The 17222-nt window shown below is 41.5% G+C and overlaps 2 long non-coding RNA genes across 3 annotated transcripts in view; one reads left to right on the forward strand and one right to left on the reverse strand.

Annotated features, from left to right (window-relative positions):
- Positions 1–17222, reverse strand: part of LOC123576383 — a 126866-nt gene that overhangs the window by 63154 nt on the left and 46490 nt on the right. The gene's annotated exons all lie outside the window — the stretch shown is intronic.
- LOC123576384 lies at positions 9089–14576 on the forward strand. Its single transcript, XR_006701353.1, has 3 exons — positions 9089–9308; positions 9462–9641; positions 14197–14576. It is a non-coding gene; the product is annotated as an uncharacterized LOC123576384 (long non-coding RNA).

Raw genomic sequence — 17222 nt, forward strand, 5'->3', positions numbered from 1 at the left:
GCCAAATTGATGGGTTGAAACCCAACTCCAGTACCTTTAAAGAGGTGATTAAGTTAAAATGAGGCTGTTAGGGTGGCCCTGAGCCAAAGCGACGGATGTCCCATAACAAGAGAAAATCTGGACACACAAGAGACACACACACAGACAGACACGTGTGTGCACAGAGGGGCCGCCATGCGGGGAAGCACGAAGGCAGCCATCTACAAGCCAAGGAGGGAGGCCTTGGAGGAAAGCAACCCTGTTAACCCCGACCTTGGATGTCCAGCCTCCAGAACCGTGAGAAAATAATTTCTGTTGTTCAAGCCACCCGGCCTCGGGTACTTCGTTACGGCTGCCCCCACCTGACTATTTCCCTTGTCTGTCTCATTGAGGATGAGCTCCTTGAGGGCACCCACTGCGTCTCACATGTGGTGGCCAGCACGGTGTCTGGAGCCTAGTAAATGTCCAGCAAGTGTTAGCTGAATGTATTTACTCTGGAGGGAACGATATACCTGATGACATATAAAATTATAAATTAAAATAATTTATCAGAAGCTAAAAATTATGTTTAATTTGGAAGGAAACTGAAAAATAAGAAAAGGTATAAAGAAAAATATTTAAAAGCCATTTATAATCCCATCCTTGGGCATGACCCCTTTTAGTATTTTGGCATTTTTCTTTCCAGTTCTTTTTTAATATTGACATAAACTTTAAGATTTCAAATATATATAAATGAAATATAAACACATATAAATAAATCCTAAGAAATGTATATATAGACATACACACAGAATTTTATAGTACTCTTTTTCCCTGAACTATATATATTTATATTTATATTTGTATTTATATTTATATTTATATTTAACCATATACATATATAACCATTGCCTGTATTATTATATAATCTTTAAGAACATACTTTTTAATAGTTACATACTGTTTTATCACATTTATCTATCAGAATTTAACTATCTCTTATTTACATAGTTTCTGAGCTGATACTACAATAAGCCTCTTTGTGTAAAAATCTTTACTCATGTCTCTACTATGTCCTTCAGATAAACACGGTTAGGACTTGACACATGAATATCCAGCAGCTGTGACAGTATGGAAGGGTCATTCTAGCAGGGTCAGCCTCAGACTGTTATCCACGACTTCTATAATTTTCTATCTGTAGAACAGACTGAAACACAACATGCCAAACTCTGCATAGGGCTTTCCTATGGAAATGAGAACACTGAGGTCTGAAGATGAACAACAGAAAGCAACAGAAAAGTATATTCACTAGGTCTGCACAAATGCACACAAGAATCCACCGTTTTACCACAGAGGATGTTACGGAAGGGCTCACCCGTGTCATGTGTGGTGATCCAGGTAAGAAGAGTCACGGAGTCTCCTCTGGTCTCTCCCTTCAGAGAAGGGGAAAATTGCCGTGGTTGACTGTCACCTGGGGAGGCTTCAAAGAAGGGACGGACCAGGCACTGAAGAACAACTGAATAACTACAGATTACAAAGGAAAACAGCCCATATGTAGGAATTTGTGAGTATCTTACCTTCCATGGCAAAAGGGGAATTCATGTACTAGAAGAAATGGAGGTTGCTAATCATCTGACCTTCAAAGAGGGAGATTATCTGGCATTATACGGGGTGGAGGTGGTTTGTAACCTTAAATGAGGAAGAGGGAGGCAGAAAAGTCACAGTTGGAATAATGAAGTGTGAGAAAGACTCCATCAGGCATCCCTAGCTTTGAAGATGGAAGGAGCCAAGAGACTTCAGAGGCAGGCAGGGTTCTCAAACTGGAAAAGGTGAGAAAGAAATTTTCCTCTAGAGCATCCGGCAGGAGAGCAGTCTTGCTGAGACCTTGACTTTAGACCAGTGAGACTCTTATGTCAACTTTTAAAAGAGTTTTTTTGATGTTTATTTATTTGAGAGAGAGAGAGAGAGAGAGAGAGAGAGAGACTGAGAGAGGGGCAGAGAGAGAAGGAGACACAGAATCTGAAGCAGGCTCCAGGCTCTGAACTGTCAGCACAGAGCCCTATGGGGGGGCCTGAACTCATGCACCGCAAGATCATGACCTGAGCTGAAGTCGGACGCTTAACTAACTGAGCCACCCAGGTTCCCCTCTTATGTCAACTTCTAATTTCCAGAACTGTTAAAATAATTGATTTGTATTATGTTAAGCCACGAATTTTGTCGTGATTTATTACAACAGCAATAGGAAATACACCATAAAAAATAGAACTATACCAAAGGCACAAAGTCAAAATTCATGTGGGGCATGAAATAAACATATAGATTCAAGATTTCTGCAGGTGAACAGTGGGAGACAAGCCAAGGGAGCTAGGTTCAGGTGGGAAGGGAGGAAATTAGGAATGTCTTTCAAAAGAATTTTTAAAGTTTTATCCTGCAGATGATAGAGGGCATTGAGGCAGGACAGCGACATAATAAAAGTGATTATGTTTCAGCAAAATTAATCTGGTGGCATCACGTGAGGGAGATTTAATGGAGAAAGAGCAGCTAAGGTTTTAGAATAATCTGAGTGTGAGATGGTGAGCGCCTGGCCTGGGCAGCAGCTTAAACAGAAACGGATGCTGAGACATGGGAAACATTGCAAACGATAAGCCACGTTCATATTCTTCCTGTATAGAGATCATTCTATAGACTTCCCCTAATTCCAGATTGTCAAGTGAAGTTCCAACGATGCAGGTGCACTGCGAGAAATCAAATGGTCCCTCAGTTAGAGCTCTCCACAGAGAACACGTATCCCCTTTTAAAGTTTGTACTGTTCTACCCTGAAGTATTTAGAACAAGACTGATGCTCTCTCTTGTTGCACCCCGTAAACCCAGATGATGAAAATGTATTATTGTCTAGTGAGAAGGACTGTGAAACGAATCGCCTGGTCCCAATGTCATTGCATCTATTTAAGCACGTAATTGACTACAGACAATGGGAAACTTCCTTCTTTCAGTAACTGGGCTAGACTTTGCCTTCACATACAAAATATTTTTTAGAGAAAAGAAAAAATAAACCATTTAATTCTGTTTTCAAAAGAGCCCATGACCAGATGAAACTGAAGACCGTTTTCCTAGTATTTTTACCAGTAGTTATTTTGACCTAAGTCAGTAGAATGATAAAGTTGCCACAAAAACTTCCCCATTTCCCTTGAGTGTGTGTGTGTGTCCACCTTATTTACAGCCTCTCTAGGTAAACTGCATGTGATCACTTGGGTGTCAACTTGTGAAAAGTAATGTACTTGTTGAAAGGCCCCTTCCATAGTCTAATCCTACCAATCATTCCGTTCCTTCCTGTAAGAGAGGTTTTCTCCTTAGTGTCTGGACTCAGAGTAGCTGCCCAGGTAGAGTTTGATGAATGGGTGACAGATGGATGGATTGATAAATGGATTAGAATCACAGGGTCAAATAATGTCCACGTTATCTACGGACTATGATGCATGCAGCTGGGATGCTTCCTAACAACAGGTTCCATCTCACTAGGAAACGTTCCAGCTCGCTGCTGTTACTACACCAATTAATACTTGCGGTACCAAGTTTCTGAGAATTTGATGTGTCCCTCCGTTGAACAAAAGTGAGATTAGATATCTTCCAGGTTCATTATATTCATGTTTTTCCTCTTTGGCCGGCTGTGTGTTCATTTCCTGGGTCCATTTATATGGAGAGCTGGGTACATATCTTAGGTAATTTACACACACCATTTATAAATAAGACCATTGTGGCAAATGTTTTCTTCAGTTTGCTATTTGTACTTTGGCATAAGTGATTTTAACAGGCAGAAACTTTATATTTTAATATGCTCAAAATCTTCTGTATTTATAGACTCAGAAAGTTCACCCCAGAAATATTTTACCTCACTCTCCTCACCATGCCCTGTGGCCTGTGAGCCTTTTTGCACAACTTTCCACAGGCCTGGGTACAGTCCCTTTATGGCCTTGCATATGGTGTCTCCTTGTCAGATGTTCTTCCCTCACATCTCCGTGTCTGGTCTTCGAAACTGGTTACCTCCTGCACCCCCTTCCTATCTTTATAGCTCACTCCAACATTCCTTCCTCAGGGATGTGGTCTACATCAGGTATTGTGGTCAACACTCTGCAGAGTAACTGAGTAGTAGTTCTATAGTCTTAAAGCCAATATTGAATTAATTTCTCTTTGGGTTAATGTCCATCCCTTTCAGCAGAGACTGGTTCTCCATTGCTCATCCTTAAACCCACAATGCCTTAGCAGGATGCCTGGCAAACAGACATTTCGTCAGTATTTATTGTATTAATTAATTGTGTTTAATTATGCAGTGTTACCTAAAGAGGGGTGGCATCAATTCTGTTTTGATATGTTGGACTATTCTATTTTTTTCCATTTAATTCTTATCCCTCTGGATTTTATATGTTGGCATGTGTCGTTGAGTTAGCCCAGTGCTTCCCAGACTTATTGGATGGACCGTGCCACTTGCCATCTTCCAACACATATCGACCCTCCAAAGAACTAAACTTCTAGAGGATACACTGCCAGAGTATTTGAAAACACTGTCTTGTTTGTACAGATGACAACCTAAGACACAGAGATTTACTTACACAGATGCAAAATTGAATCTTGATGCATAAATAACCGTGTCATAAAAATAAAAATGATCAGTGAAGGTGAATGACATAAAAATGATGAAAGAGGTAAATTTTGTAAAGCATCACACAAAAAAATGTAAGTGGTGTATTCTTAAATCTCATCCTTATACTTAAATTGATTAAGAGAAAAAATAGTCAGTTGGTTCCTTGCTATGTACTGATGACCTGGCTAATTTATTTTGAGCAACTCAGTTAACCTTTTCACTCCTTATTGTGCACATTTTTCAAGGGAGAACAGTATATGAGTAATTTTCCATATCCAATATGTCTGGTTTTGTAAAAAAAGAAAACTTGTAAGCTGATGTCCATTATATGTATGTTAAAGGAACAATTATGTGAAAGGCATCTATTACGAATCATTAATAATTTGCAAAAGACTTGGAAATAAATCGCATGCAAAGCTATATTTTATACACATCTATATTAGAAAGATATTTATGAATATCTATACTATGGACTTTTATGGACATACTGTAGTCCATTAAAGAATGGCTAAATATGAATAAAACAGAGAAGCTATCCTCGAAATACAGTATAAGAATTTAAAAGCAGAAAGATATGTAAAAATATATTAACAAAAGACTGACTATAAAGTTTCTGAAGACACATGAAAATGGTGCTGTGAGAGTTACCAGTGAGCAGGGGTGGAAAGAAGGCACATTTCATCGCTTATATATAAGGTATAATTTAAGATTTAGAGATTTAGAAATACTTCATATATATATACACATACTTTATATATATATAAAGTATATATACATATATAAAGTATATATACATATATATAAAGTATATATATATACATAAAGTATATATATATATGCACATATATATATCAATATTATATAGTCTGCCTTTCTTTCATCCACAAACCTTATTAAATGCCCGTGTGTTATTGTCTGACAGTACAAAAAATAAAGAAGTCCGTTCTTCTGCTAAGGAAGCTTCCAAATGTGAGAACAACTTGCACTATGTGAAATAAATGCCACAACAGAGGGACGTAAAAAGCCCCACTGACGTCCAGAAAAGGCCAGTGAGACCACATGGGAGGCGGGCTTGCAAGACTGTTCAAGTGCTCGTGCATGGAGAAGACGAGTAAACCACTTTGATCAGAGGCAGCAGGGTCCACAGGGCAGGAAGGTACAAAAAAGAGCGCAAGGATTCGGTCATAAAAAGTAAGGCCATCATTTATGGACCACGTACTACACCAAGCATTTCACATCCTGTATCTCCTTCAGTCTCGTAACAGCCAGTGAGAGAGTTCTCTACTCTCCTCATTTTAGGTATAAGGAAACTGAGACCCCCAGGGGTTGAGTAAGTCATCTAAGGTCCCAAGGGACAATCTGTGTGCTTGGACTCAGATTCAACTGACCACAAATGGCTCCTACTCATCGTGCCCGTGTAAGGACCGCCCTGGCTCGGCCCTCGCGCCTGGGACAGGATGGGTGGAAAACCATCACTGAGCCTGAAAGCAGATCAGCCCCCCACAAGTGGCCCTGTGTGCCAGGATAAAAAATGTTACAACAGTAACAGTGACAGCATTCGGAGGATGATCATTTATGCAGCATTCACGAAACACCAGGTAGTTCACTGAGAAGAGGAGAAAGCGGATCAGGCCCCAGAGGCCATGGGCACAGGATTTAAGGAGGCGCTGGCCTCTGGGCACTTCACATGTAAGGTCGTTTAGCCAGAAGCCGTAACGGTTGGAACAATACAACAGAGCAAGGACTCCCCCACTCTGGAGCAAGATGTTCTCAGTGCACAGGAAGAGAGGGTGACAGCTTTGACCCCATCGGGATCACTCATCCCCCTCTTTCCCACAGGGGCCAACCTAGGGGAGCTCGGGCCACTTCTGTCTGCTCAGGCACTCTGTGCCCCCTCAGGACCCACGGGAGCTTTTCCCCATTTTGACAAGGTCTAATATGTCGCTTAGCACCCGTGCCCCTGGAGGTCGGGGCATGGACACTGGCTAGATTTCCCAAGGCTGCGGAACACAGGGAAACACAGGCTGCCATGAGGGAAATGCAGTTCCACCGTCCCATCCCTAAGGAACCTCACTGCAGACGGCTGGCGGCAGGGGTCGGGCGTTTCATCAGAAGGGCAACTCCTCGAACGAAACGTGAACGTGACCAGCCACGGAAGGCACTCCCCGAATCAACAATATTGCACTTGGAAGTTTCCTGCAGACGATGTCTAAGGAATGTGCGAAACATCTTAGGAGAAGGTGGGTTTTGACACCTTGCAAGCCGGTGAGAGTCCCCTGCACAGGGGACGTGACCTGCCACATGACAACAGCGCCGGCCACACAGCCTCAGTCCTTTGCCTTTGCAGACGCACTCCTCTCTCCCCTTGGGCACAATTCAGAGATTAGAAACCAGGCAACCTGAACATCTGTGAGCCCGCAAATCCACATGTTGAAATCCTAACCCCCGTGTGATGATGCTCCTAGCTGATGGGGCCCTTGGAAGTGATCAGATCATGAGAGTCACCCTCTCTCAAAAGAGACCCCAGGAGGCTCTCTGGTCCCTTCTGACACATGAGGACACAGCAAGAAAACAACGTCCGTGAACCAGAAAGCAGACACCGAATCTGCCAGTAACTTCGTCTCGGATTCACCGAGCTCAGAACCACAAGCAACAAAGGTTTGTGGTTGAAGCCACCATGCAGACTATGATAGTTTTGTTACAACAGCTTTGAACGGACTAACACAGCCAGGAGGGCAGAAGAGATCTGAGAAAGAGAAAACAAACCATCTGTATATCTTGAGGGATTGGTGAAGAGAAGCTTTAGGTTTGCCTTACGTTTGGACTTGCATACAACATGACGCTAGAATGTGCGTTTTAATTACTAAAGTGGGATTTCTCTAGTGACTGAAATGAACTGGAGAAATTGTCCAGCCTACCTAAATTTAATCCATGTACAGAGAAAATAGAAACACTAGACCAAGAGGAATTTCAAGGGCAGTGGGAAAAGGAACAGAGGTGCTTCATAATTGCTCTCTGATGAGTCCTGTTTTTAAAAATTCCCTGGCTGCGCCTTTATAATCGCCCTTAATCCTCACAGGAACAAACTGAGGCAGGTAGTTACCATCGTCTCAGTTTGCCTGGCAAGCCTCCGTCAGTGGCAATCTCACTCTGGCCACAGGAGAGGATGTACAATGTAAACATAATAACGTGCATACTCTTGGCCACAGGAATTAACTTCGGAAGGAGTAAGTGGCCCAGGGGAGGGCATTCACCTCTGCACCATTTTCCTGACTGTACCTAATAGGCATAAGAGCCTCTCGTGTTGGGGCTGATGGCTTGCAAGCCTAAGGAGGTCAGTGCCCTCCCTATTCCCTTCCACATGGGGAAAGACTAGCCACAGTTGGAGAGAAGGAAGTCAATACACATACAGACACACACACACACACACACAGCAACCAAAAAACCTGAGGAGGATCCAATCCTTGGACCACGTCATTTCTGACACTAACTTTTCTTTCCTGTGTCCCAGTTCTAGAAGCCAATAAATGCATCTTTCCTAAGTAAACCAGTTAGATCTGCCTTCCTGTCAATTTCATCCAAAAAATCTGAACTATTACAATTACAAAAATATTTAACTGAGGATGAGGCTAGAAAAATAAGCTGTCTTCCTCAAGGGCATAAATGTTGTAAGTGGCAAAAAGTGAACTAGATTTCTGGATCTTTCTGACTGCATAGTCTTTGATCTCAACAAATAAATCTATTTTGTGAAATTTCAAGGGCACCATTGAGGATTTTTTTTTTTTTCAAGTAGGCTCCAACACCCAGCATGGAGCCCAACACAGAGCCGAACTCATGAATCTGAGATCAACACCTGAGCAGAAATCAAGAGTCTGGCACTTAACCGACTAAGCCCCCTAGGCACCCTACCATTGAAGTTTTAGGAGATTTTTTTAAAAAGTATGGGGCGCCTGGGTGGCTCAGTCGGTTAAGCATCTGACTTCGGCTCAGGTCATGATCTTGCAGTTTGTGAGTTCAAGCCCCGCATCCAGCTCTGTGCTGACAGCTTGGAGCCTGCTTTTGATTCTCTCTCTCTCTCTCTCTCTGTCTCTCTGTCTCTCTCTCTCTCTCCACCCCCTGCTCATGCTCTGTCTCTGTCTGTCTCTCTCTCAAAATAAATAAACCTTAAATTTTTAAAAATTATAAAAAAGTAGTTGGGCTTCTGCTTTTCCTCCTTCTTACCCCTTTCTCGTCCTTTCTTTTTTCCTGCCTTCCTTTCTCTTCCCCTTCAGAGCAATTTGGTCCTAATGCCCATGTGCACCTTGGGCAGGGTGGGTGACAAGGAAGGAGGAGACTGGGTGAAGGAGACATCGCGGGGACATGGCCCCCCCATGAGCAGTCAGAGCAGACCAGGGCTACCCTCTCGGTGTGGTCAAAGGATTAAGACTGAGCCCCATGTCTCCTGTTTCAATCTTTGCCTCACTTGGTGTTTTTCTCTTCTCTTTCTCCAGCCCTCCCCTATTTTTAGTTGACTTTTTGCAATTCCTCCTCCATCTAAACCTTGAAAAACTGCAGGAAGTGCAGAAGCATCTTTTGAAAGTACCATTCTGCCCGTTGCCACGAAGGAATGGAACCAATGATCCCAGCAAGAGGCATGAAAATCAGAATAATCCCCATTCTTTTCCATTGAAGTTTTTGTAGCAGATGAAGAGAAGACGAAGAAAACTTCAAGGTGGGCCCGACCACAAACACACAGACACCTCTCCTTGCCTCCCCGCCTGAGAAAGCCCAGCCGTGCTCCCATCTGGGCATTGCCTTGATGTGCACAGAGTCATAAAGCCTTTCACCACTGCTTGGTCGAGAAACTACTGTTGTTCCTTGACAGCACCCATGTACAGAGGGACCCATGGTCCAGCGTGCAGCGGCGGAGACGAGGGGATGGGAAGACACCCACAAGAGGGGCAGCACGTGTGCGGCATCCGAGCACAGGGGCAGAGGGGGCATCCGTGTAGGACCCAGAGTTCGCGACCTCATCTGTGATCGAGAAATCCCGGAAGCTGCGAAGGTAAGGGATTTTTACAAATGTTGTGCTGACGCATCCTTTAATATCGAACACAGGATGTGTCGATCCCAAATGAGGATGTGTTGATCCAGAATGAGAATTATGTGATGAATGAATGAGTGAATAAGCAGGGCATCTGCAAGACAGTTCGGAACACAAATGTGAAAACATTATTAATTCTAGCGTTAGCTGATTTTCCCTGCTTTTAAACAGGGGGAAACACATTTTTGTTTTATTAAGCCATGAAGTTGTTAGGGATTTGGCTTCCTTGATGAGAGAACTCTTCTGTTTCATGAATGTTAATCCTCGGTATCCAAAATGCCACTCTAAAGAAATACTTAGCACCACAACAATAAGACAAAGGCCCGAGTAAAGTAAACATTCCAGAGGCCTTCAGAGGTTAAATAGGAATCTGGAAATAATTATCCTATTGCTAAAAAATAAATAACATATGGAAAATATAAGCAGTGGGGGAGGACTTCCTCTTTTTAAGCAGAATTTTATTCTTAAAAAATTTTTTGACAAAATAATATTTGACTGATGTAGTCTAAAAAGTAAAGCAATAATATAATTATTGTTTGGTATTAATATGATTGTGTTCATAACCTACTTTTTATCATTTAGAAGTATTCCCTGTATATGAAATCATGGTAGTTAATATTATTTTTTGCCCCACTTTTAATTATACAAAATTGTTCACATTGTATATAAAATGATTTAATTTGAGGTACAGAAGAGAGATTGACACATATATATATGACCCATCACCCAGGCAAGAAAATTTAAAAATAAACAACAACCTGGATTTATTCTATGGCTTCATTTTCTCTCTCTCTCTCTCTCTCTCTCTCTCACTTCTATTATTCTGTGAGCTTCTTCAAGAAGGCGTCTAGACTATGACCCCTTCCTCCTTTTGTCCACCTACAGCTGTCTGGTTTCTGTCCGCACCACCCCACCAAAACCGCACTCACCCAGAAATTGTTCTGGGCGCTAAATCAGAGGGAAAATTCTTAGTTCTTAATTTACTTGACCACTAAGAACATTTAGCACCACTGCCCACTTCTTGAAACTCTACAGTCTTGGTTGTTCCCCACATTACATTCTTTCAAAATTTCTTCCTGATTATTTGGCCCCACCTTACCCTCTTTTTCTCTTCCTTACTCCATTATCTTTCCCTGTTGTTAATGTTAGGATTTTTTCATCCAGTCACCTGAGGAAGAACACTGGGCATCACCCTGGACTGCTGACCTCCCTTCTGCCCTCATAGTCAACTAATTCCAAATATATCTCCACCCTGTCCCCATATCCTTTCCCACTGCTGCTATCTTACTAAACACTCTCATTATCTCTCAGCAAGTGATTCTAAGAGGTTCCTAACTAGTCTCCTGCTTTCCAGCCAGACCCCCCACATTCCATCCTTCAGAGCTGCCACCAGCATGACGGTACCCCATCACTCCCCACTAACAACCTCTCCGTGGTTTCCCATTAATTGCAAGATAAAGCCCGAGCCCTTTGGGACAGCCGGCATACTACATTTCCCTCTCTAAAGTCTTTCCCTTTCCTCTGTAAACTGCCAAGTCTCCTTCCTGCACCACTAATCTGCGAAGCTGGTTCTTCTGCACTCTTTTCAGCCTACTCTGCACCATAATCATCTGCTCCCGTAGCTTTTATATCTACAGCTCAGACCTCTCTTCTGAATATTATAACACTGTATTCAACTTCTCATTGGACATCAGTCTTCATTAAATCAGAGAGAAAATTCTTAGTTCTTCATTTACTTGACCACTAAGAGCACTCGGCATCACTGGCCATTTCTTGAGACTCTACAGTGGCATTTTGTGTGTCTAAAACGTCGTCATCTTTCTCCCCAAATGTGCTACTACTATCTTTGCTATGTAGGTGACTGGCACCACCTAACTGTCCTCTGCAGAAAACCAGAGCCCTCCCTTGTGTCTGCTCTTTCTTATTTTCCGCATATCCATTTTCTATTCAGTACAGTTGATTCTACTATCAAATATAATTTAAACGGATTCACTCGCAAGCGTCTACACTGTAAGTGGGAACTAAGTCGGAAGTGCACCATTCTCAACCAGCTCAATATCCCGTTTCGTTGCCTCCACCTCTATTACCACGTGACTTCCTCAAGCCATTACCCAATATCCTGCAGACTGAATTGCATTTATAAACTAAACACTTGAACATTATACCTCTGCTCAAAACCCTTCAACAGGTCCCTGTGATCAACCATGGGAATCTAAGTTCACCTGCACGACCTTCACAAGCTTCTCCATGAGTTCTTTGATTTATGTCATGACTTCTGCCACAGAGATGGTACACATTTGCTCCTCTGCGTCCGAAACCCCTATGTGTTAACCGGGCCTTAGAAAGTGAATGGCTTCAAACTTGACCAAGGGTTATCATTCTCGTTTCTGAAAACGAATGTATAGTATCATGAAACCAAATAAAACATAAAAAAGTGAGGGTCGCCTGGGTGGCTCAGTGGCTTGAGTGCCTAACTCTTGATTTTGGCTCAGATCATGATTTCACTGTTTGTAAAATCAAACCTGCATTGGGCTCTGCACTGACAGAGCCTCGCTCTCTCTCTCTCAAAATAAATAAATAAACATTTAAATAAGTGGTAACAGAAAAGAATAGGGCTTTACATGTTTACATTTCGACTTTTATGAAAAAAAGGTAACAAATGGCTAGCAGCCCTTTCTGTGTAGTTACTTAAAACAGAAAAAAAAAAAAAGGCCTTATAAAAGTAGCTTGATAATTAGAGAGCTATTGTTATATTTATTAATTAAAGAAAAAAAAGCCCAGAAATGGACCCCACAACTATATGGTCAACTCATCTTCAACAAAGCAAGAAAGAGTATCCAATGGAAAAAAAGGCAGTCTCTTCAACAAATAGTGTTGGGAAAACTGGACAGCGACATGCAGAAGAATGAAAACTGGACCACTTTCTTATACCATACACAAAAGTAAATTTAAAATGGATGGAAGATTTGAATGTGAGAGAGGAAACCATCAAAATCCTAGAGGAGAACACAGGCAGGAACCTCTCTGACGTTGGTTATCGCACCTTCTTACTAGACACATCTTCGGAGGCAAGGAAAACAAAAGCAAAAGTGAACTATTGGGACCTCGTCAAAATAAAAACTTCTGCACAGTGAAGGAAAAAATCTACAAAACTAAATGGCGACCTTCAGGATGGGAGGAGATATTTGCAAATGACATATCTGATAAAGGGTTAGAATCCAAAATCTATAAAGAACTTATCAAACTCAACACCCAAAAAGGAAATAATCCAGTTAAGAAATGGGAAGAAGACATGAACAGACACTTTTCTAGAGAAGACATCCAGATGGCAAACAGACACACGAAAAGATGCTCAGCATCACTGATCATCAGGGAAATTCAAATCAAAACTACAATGAGATACCACCTCACACCTGTCAGAATGGCTAAAATTAACACAGGAAACAACAGATGTTGGCAAGGATGAGGAGGAAGAGGAACACTCTTACACCGTTGGTGGGAAAGCAAATTGGTGCAGCCACTCTGGAAAGCAATATGGAGGTTCATCAAAAAGTGAAAAATAGAAGCACCCTATTTCTATTACACTACTAAGTATTTACCCAAAGGATACAAAAATACTGATTTGAAAAGACACATGCACCCCTACATTTATAGCAGCATTCTCAATAGTTGTCAAATAATTGAAAGAGCCCAAACGTCCAGAGACTGATGAATGGATAAAGAAGATGTGACGTATATGTGTGTACACACACACACACAAACACACACACACACAAACACACACAATGAAGTATTACATGGCAAACAAAAAGAATGAAGCCTTGCCATTTGCAACAACGTGGATGGAACTAGAGTGTATTATGCTAAGCGAAATAAGTCAGGCAGAGAAAGACAAATATATGATTTCACTCAGATGTGGAATTTAAGAAACAAAACGGATGAATAGAGGGGAACAAAAAGAGAGAGAGACAAACCATATAACAGACTCTTAACAACAGAGAACAAACTGGAGGTTGCTGGAGGCGTGTTTGGTGGGCAAGTGATGGTCTAAATGGGTGACAGGTACTGAGGAAGGCATTTGTTGGGACAAGAACTGGGTGTTATATATAAGTGATGAATCAGTAAATTCTACTTCTAAAACTAATACTACACTGTATATTAACCAACTAGAATTTAAATAAAAACTTGAAACAAAAAAAATTTAAACTATTACTTAAATTTAGTAGCTGTAGATTTAGGCTGGAATATTTTGTTTCCTTCAGGAATATTTTTATCAAAATGATACTTATTATAAATGAGTTATATTTTCAAAAATAAATAAGTAAATGGGAAAAATAAATCTACTTCTTTGCAATATAATTTAGGTTAAAAAGGACAACAGTCAGGCTTTTTTTCCCCTCAGTTAATTGTAAATTATTCCCCTAGAGTAAAAAATCTAAAATTGTACGTAGGTTTTTTTTTTTCCCCCACTAAGAAACCTTGAATTTTAACAGTTAAATTCCTTCCTCTTTTACAGACCCTGTCTTCACTGAACATCATTTGAAACAAATTGATATTTTTGAATCTTGGCAATACTCCGGGGACAACATTACCAGCAATGAAATTTCTTCCAAAAATCCAGAGAATGCAGTGAGAGACTAATCTGGGCTCAGTTAATTATATGTTTGTAAAGCACTCTGCGGGGTGTTTTTTTCCCTCACATATTTATTTTTAACACAAACATATACACTCCGCTGACGGCAGTGCAACCATGGTCATAGCCTCTAAACTCCATGAGAGTTTATCACCTGCATTTATTTATTGAGCATTCAACAAGTATTTACTGAGCGCCAGCCTGAGACACGCTTGACTCCTACCTTCATGGAGCTTAAGTTCTAATAAACGGCGTTCACTGAACTATGTTCCATGCGTTTGTTGTGTTAAATGTTCTACTTCCGTCTTCTCCTTTAAGCCTTTAAGGTCACCATAAGGAAGCGACTATTTATTATTACTGCCTTTATTGTTCTTCTTACTATTTTGTAGACAAGAAGACAGGACTTGGAGGGATGAGCAACTGACCAGAAGTTCGAGGGAGGCAGTGGTGTGTTTAGCTCAAAACTCAAAAATCGTCTTCTTTGTAAGTAGTATTGGCCACATACACAGCATTAGCCAATGAGCTGCAAAAAGTTTTTAGGTGGTGTTTCCGAATGAAACTCCTTAAGTAGTGCATGCTTCAGCTGGCGGATGCCCTTCTGTCCTTTGGAATTCTTTGTTCCTTCCGCTGAGATCGGACAAAGGGGTTCATAGTGACCATGAAGAGAAAGACCACAGAGATGGTAAAATGGCGCAGCGTCAGACAGCCCACCTCTGCTGAGGCGCACACCGGGTCATATCACCCCCTTCTGCAGTGTGTCCACACCGCACAGGATCAGAAATCCATCTCTTTGCTTGTTTACAAAGCCCACTGTGAACTGCTTCCTGCCTGCTTCTCTGGGCTCATCCCAACCTGTCTCTTCTCTGCCTCCAGAAACCAACACAGGTGGCCTTCTTTCTGCTCCTAGAATGTGCCAAGCAGGCTCTTCAGGGCCTTCACACCTGCCACTCAGGATACTCTATGGTTTCTGCTTCTCTGCCTGACCGACCCTTCTGGTCAGGCAGATCTTAGCTTCTTGTCATTACTTCAGAGACGTCCCCTAACCACCTACTCTACGGCAGCCGCCAGTAATTCCCTATCACGACCTAGCCCAACTCTTTGTGCAGGACGTAGGACTAGCATACTTTTTCGTGTCTATTTCCTCCTTGACTTGTGAGTTGTGTCGATCACCTACCGCACTTCCACCAAATATGAACTTTTGTGTCCGCTAAGCAACCCCTGGCACATATATAATGCCTAGCACGTAGTCAGAGCTCAGGAAACATTTGCCACATCAATGTGTCGTGTACCAAACCTCCTCCTAAGAGATATAAAACACTCTAAGTGGAAATCTCTACATTTATCTCGTGCAGGTTCTATAATTTATACTACTGAAAATACTTCAGCATATTTCACTATATAAACCAACATTCCATATTTTCATTTCCTCAATTATCCTTCACTCTGATGACATCAATGCCAGAATAATGAGAAGAAGAGAACTCAGAGCAAGACCAAAAGCAATAAGGTGTCTCAAAATGAAAGACAGATAGGTGTCAGACACATGGAAAAAACAATTTTAATCGGGCTTTTGCAGATTTTCCTATGGGAGGAATCTCCATGTCTCATCTAATCTATATGTAGTTCCCAATTAATACTGTAACATTTGGGTGATTGAGAAAAATATAGTTTAATTTTTTGCTTGTATAGTTTAAAATGTTGCTTCTTCACCACATCTTGGGTTGAATGGGGGATATGCAGCAAGTTATGGGTTATGAGTTTACTCTGGGGATCTTTCTGAGAAGATAGACACACGTCAGAATTATGGATTATGGAACACATTATGTTGGTTTATCCATGATTGCTTCTCAATATAGTGAGGTGGCAAAAGATAGTGGCTAAGAGCACAGGCTCTAAGTCCAAACTGTCTGGATTTGAATTCAGGTTCTGCCACTTATTAGTTGTATGGCCTTACATATATTACATAACCTCTCTGTGCTTGAGTTTCCCCATCTGTGAAATAAATCAAAAGGATGTTTATCTCATAAGTTGTGTGGAGATTAAAAGAAGTAATACAGGTGTTATGGACTGATTATTGTATACCCTTCAAATTTGAATGTTGAAGCCCTAACCCTCAATATGATGATATTTGAAGATGGGCCTTTAGAAGGTAATTAGAATTAGATAAGGTCATGAGGTGTTAGTGGCTAATAAGAAGAGGAAGAGGTCTCTGTCTCACTCCCTCACTCTCACTCTGTGCACGCACCTAGGAAAGTCCCTGTGAAGACACAGCAATAATCCAGTCATCTGCAAGCAAGGACAAGAGCCTTCAACAGGAATCAAATCTACCAGCACTATGATCTTGGACTTCCAGCCTCAAGAGCTATGAGAAATACATGTCTATTATTTAAGCCACTTGTCTGTGGTAATTTGTAACGGTAGCCCAAGCTGACAAAGACAACAAACAGGTCAAGCTTTAGAATGGTGCCCAGCATATAGTAAGCACTCAATAAACATTGTCGATTATAACCATACATAACCATACCCATAAATGAAGTATACCAAGATAAAGCACTGTAAAGGAAGAGCTCTCTCAGTTGAAGTAAGAAGCAGTTAAAGCAGCTGGCCTGTGACCTGTTCCTCTCCTGGTTGCCATGGTAATATCGCCGAAGTAAGAAAGAATGCAGGTGACCCAGTCTTATCTTCTTGGAAGCATGGTAAGTAGGTGTCTGAGCAACATCCTGATGATTCATGCTAGGAGGAATATCCACATATTTGGAATACTCTTGACAGTATGTCCCTAGTTCAGGATTGCTTACAGTATGAAGCATGGCTCCCAAGAGAAAATCACCTAATCTATATACTCCTCAAAAAACGAGCAACACATGGACTTCTTACAGACCTCCTGTATTATCCAGGGCCAAAAAGCA

The sequence above is a fragment of the Leopardus geoffroyi genome, chromosome D2, assembly GCF_018350155.1.
Source record: "Leopardus geoffroyi isolate Oge1 chromosome D2, O.geoffroyi_Oge1_pat1.0, whole genome shotgun sequence".
Classification (NCBI taxonomy): domain Eukaryota; kingdom Metazoa; phylum Chordata; class Mammalia; order Carnivora; family Felidae; genus Leopardus; species Leopardus geoffroyi.